The sequence below is a fragment of the Mus caroli genome, chromosome X (assembly GCF_900094665.2).
Source record: "Mus caroli chromosome X, CAROLI_EIJ_v1.1, whole genome shotgun sequence".
Taxonomy (NCBI): Eukaryota; Metazoa; Chordata; class Mammalia; order Rodentia; family Muridae; genus Mus; species Mus caroli.
In genome coordinates this window covers 88,633,667-88,638,440 of record NC_034589.1, presented here as the reverse complement: position 1 = coordinate 88,638,440, position 4,774 = coordinate 88,633,667, and the positions used below count along the sequence as shown (strand labels likewise).

The following is a 4,774-nucleotide window of genomic DNA, read 5'->3' as shown; positions in this document are numbered from 1 at the left end:
AGTCGTGTGTTCGGACATGCGTGCAGTGATGACGGGCATGGGGTGGGGACGTGCGTGCATACACGTTTTAGGGGTGAGGGAAAAGCCAGTATGTAAAGGCACAGAACAGGGACTTGCATTTGCCAATATTAAACAGTTGTAATTCCTGTAGATATTAGTGAGCTTCTCTAAATTTATCATCACAATTTTACAGTAAGTACAGATTCTTGATTGGGCCACAGAAAAGAATTGTATTGGGTAGGAAACATTGCATTGTCTTAAGAGAGGCAGACATCTTAAGCCTGAGAATGTTAAATGGATCTCTTAATGGGAAATAATGGGCACCCTCTTGTTATTTCCACATTCTAGTGTGTTCCACAATGTCACCCATACATTGGGCAGCTGTTCTTTTCTTAACCACACTCCATGCCTACAAAATTCCCATTTAGATAAAAGAATCTCATTCAGCACTGTGCATCTCAATTACAATCTGTTTCAAATTGCAGATGTTGGAGAACAGCAAAAGCCCACTGCAGCAAAACTCCCCACAGGCAAGCGAACCTAGGACCTGGCCTTTCTCTGTCCCGACCTGGGCCTGATTGGGAACTCAGCAGTTCTGTTGCTGGTGGGGGTGGGCGAAGGTGTCTCTTATAGGTATGGGAATTTTATGGCCTTTTCCAGCTCTTTTTACATTTTTTCACATGTATGTGGAGACCAGAGGTTGAGGTTGACCATTATCCACGGTCTCTCTTCCAAACCTTATTCATCAAAGCAGGGTCTCTCAATCAAACCCAGAACTTTTCGGGGTTGCTAGCCAGCTTCTTCTTTCTGACAGTCGGGTTTTGTAGGGATTTCAGGCAGGCTGCCACCCCCACCTGCATGTGTCTGGGTTCTGTGGATCTGGTCCTCAGGTTTGCAAGGCAAGTGCTTTAACCGTGGAACAGTTTCTCCAGCCTGCCACCCTTCCCCCATCCCTCTATTTGTCACTCTCATTTTTCCAGCATACATTCTTCCCAGCCTGTATAAGTGGACATTCTCAAAGACTAGATCCCAGATTTTCTTCTTTATAAGTTCTATATATTTAGCTGCTATGTTATTAAAAACATATTTATGATACAGTCCTTTCTTTCTTTAAACTGTGCCTTTCTGACAATCTTTTCATTTTCGTTTTTCTCTTTTAATTTTTTTTTTTTTTTTTTTTTTTGAGACAGGGTTTCTCTGGGTAGCCCTGGCTGTCCTGGAACTCCCTCTGTAGACCAGGCTGGCCTTGAACTCAGAAATCTGACTGCCTCTGACTCTCGAGTGCTGGGATTAAAGACATGCACCGCCACTGCCTGGTTTATCTTTTAACTTTTAAAGGTAAGATTGCACATAGCCATACAGGTCTTGAACTCCTGATCTGCCAGCCTCCAACACTGGGATTATAGACCTGTGTCACCACATCTGGTTCCCTCTGTCATTGTTTTGCATGTATGTGTTGGCATGTGCACATATGCATGGGGAGGCCAGGCTGTGACTTTTAATTAAGTGCCACTCCTCTAGGGCAGGGCATCTCAGCTTTCCTACCCCATGACCGTTTAATACAGTTCCTCATGTTGTGGTGACCCCCAACCACAAAATTATTTTCATTGCTACCGTTATGAATTATAATGTAGATATTTTTGGAGATAAGAGGTTTTCCCAAAGAGTCAGGACTCAGGACTCACAGGTTGAGAACTGCTGCTGCAGAGTCATTCACCTCACTTTGTGACAAGCTCTCTCACTGGCACAGAGCCTTCCAAGTAGGCTAGGCTGGCTGGCCACAGAGCTACAGGGGTGTTTGGGATTACTGGTGCGGTGTGTAACAACAGGCCTGTTCTCTTTTTGTTTTCATTTTTGTTTTTAATGTGGATTCTGGGGATTGAACTGGGTCCTAATGTTTGCAAAGCTAGCACATTACCAAGTGAGCTATCTCCCCAGAGCCTCCTGTTATTTTTGTTGTTTGGCTTTTATTTTAGCACTGGGAATCTTATTTAGGGCTTCACACATGTTAGGGAAGTGCTCTGCCGCCGAGCTATATCCCCAGCCCCTCCATCATTCTTTTAAAAAACTATATTTTAATATTCTTTAGTTCTCTCTCTCTCTCTCTCTCTCTCTCTCTCTCTCTCTCTGTATGTATGTAGATGCATGTGTTGACCATAGAATCCAGAAAAAAAATTTGTTCCCTGTGTATGAATGTTTGCCTATATTATGTATGTATGTATGTATGTATGTATATATGTATGTATGTATCCCATATGCCTATCTGGTTCCAGAGTAGGCCTGAAGGAAATACCAGCACTGGGCCATCTACAGGCCTCTAAACCTACTTTCTTAGAAGTTTGTATAGTGGAAAGTCTTAGGAGATAAAGATGCTATACCCTTATACAGTTCAGGGCATAAACAGTTCTTTCAAGAACAGGATGGGCCACTTTGCAGCTTTTGAAAACACCACTATTTTCTGGACTAGAGAGACGGTCGCTTTTGAACTTGCCACTTTTGAAGAGAGCCTGGCGTTCAGTTCCTAGCACTCACATAGTGGTTCACAACTATCCATAACTTCAGTTACAAGGGATCAGATGCCACCTTCTGACCTCTGCAGGCACACACGTGGTGCAGATATACATGGAGGCAAATGCTCAAACATGTAAAATAAATAAATCTGAAAAAAATAATGAAAACCTTGCTATTTCTTACCCATGGCTTCCTCAGCTGGGACACATTTTCCCTGCGTGTACAACACGTACCTGGGCCTATATTCCCATCGCCTTCATGGGACTTAAGGGAGAAAGGAATGAATGTAAATCCGCATCTCACGCTGCTTACCACATTGTAGGGAAAAGTCCTGTGTTTTCACTAGATTCTTGTGTCTTCTTCCAGTATCCATAAAATGATAACAGGCTAACTTGTCTTATGAGCAGGATAAAAATCTTAAGGCCCTTCATAGTTCTGTTTTATGGAGCAGTGCTGAGACTGGGCTTCACTTTGTAGCCCAGGCCCAGCCTTGAACTACATAGAGGCAATCAATCCTCCTACCTCAGACTCCAAAGTGTTGGCTTTACAAGTCTGAGCCATCATTCCTGAAATTTTGTAGTTTTGGTGTTGTGGCATCCCTTATACAGTATTTTTACTGATGGGTGTTCCCACTGATGCAGTAGAAACTCAGATTAATAGTGTTGATTAATAGAATAGAAAGGATACACTAATCGTTTTGCTTGGGAGACATTAAGTCACACAAGTGGAATTTAGCTAAAGGAACACAAAAGACCCCAAAGAAAAGTAGTTTACTAACCATGCCTGTTATAATAAAAATGTATAGTGCCAAGATGGAAATGTTTACTCACCAGGATTGACCAGCCATTAGGCCCGTCCCCAAAGAACATACCACTGACAGGCAGCTCAAGGGGGCAGAGCAAGGTGGTAACCATCCTTAAGATCTGGTCTGCCACTAAGTCCCCTATGCTTATCAGGAAATGCAAGAATGTAAGTGGGCAGGATGAACCTGGGTAAAGAACAGCCCTTGTAAATTTAAAATGATTCTGGCAATATCTTTGCTGTGTAAATCTGCCCAAGTGGCTACCCTTGCTGTTAGTGAGGCAGTGGGGGAACGGTGTGGGAAAGAAGATCTGACCCCAGGAGGCTTGAGCCCAAATCTGGGCCTTGGCACTTCATAGCTGGCCTGAGCACATGATTTAGGCCGCCAACTTGCTTCCTTTAAAAAACAAACAAACAAACAAACAAACAAACAACTTGGGGAGCACCGTGGTCCTTGCCTCCTTTGTCGCCGCCGCCTCCGTGAAGCCCTCCGTGTCTGCGCAGCTCGGCTCGCAGCTCCTGGCGCGGGCGCAGAGGGCCATGGCGGACGGTGCCCGAGCAGGCGCGGCGGGCCAGGCCTAGGGACTGTCGCAGGGTGCGAGTGGGGCAGGAGGCCCGGTCAATCCCGCTTCGCTGCCTCCCGCAGCTCACCGCTCTCATAGTGGAGCAGCTCAAGAGCCGTGGGTTCTTTGACAGCTTCCGCCGGGACTGCCTAGCCAACATGGACACTCAGCCAGCTTACCAGAACCCTGAGATAGAAGGCGGATAATTTTGTGTCAACACATCTGGGCAAACAGGAACGGAATCCTGCAATGAACAAGAGCCAGTTGGGAAATGGGCTGAGGCAGAGCGTGGTTCAGTCAGGCATGTTGGAAGCAGGAGTGGACAGGATCGTTTCTCATGCTAAACCAAGCTAACCACACCTTTAGGCCACAGATAGAGCGAGCAATCCACGAGTTCCCCGGCGGCCCAGAAAAAGCTGTGCCAGCTCTGCCTCCAGAACCTGAAAGCCCGGATCCTCTAGTGCCATCCCAAGATGCTTCCTTAGAATATGCTCGGTACCTTTGGAAAGCTCTATTTAATGAAGCAACGGATTCCTGTTTCATACGAATATAACTTTAGTCGACCATGGCCTTACTGATGTCAAGATTTTGGCCTTGACTGTGATGGTGTCCACACTGGATGGAGAGCAAGTTTGCTGGTGGGACAGTTAGCAGTACTTGCTCATGGATTGTGTCACCTTTGACTAGCCTGTCGAAGGCTGTGACCCCAGTAGACACTAGAGGTTTAAGCACTACAGTGACCTGGGCTTCCCTGAACGAACCTTTATACTTGAACACAGACACTGCATGTGGATGCTAGCGCTTGCGCTCTGTGGTGTGCAGAAGCCAGGCTGAAGGCTAGCTGGTCAGGACAGCGAGGGTCAGTGGGAGCAGCTGTTGGACGGTGGGTTGTTGATACG

General features: G+C 46.0%; 1 pseudogene; it reads left to right on the top strand.

The window, feature by feature from the left end:
* The first annotated feature begins 3,852 nt into the window (after nt 1-3,852).
* On the top strand, nt 3,853-4,428 carry LOC110286286 (annotated as a pseudogene).
* The last annotated feature ends 346 nt before the right edge of the window (nt 4,429-4,774 follow it).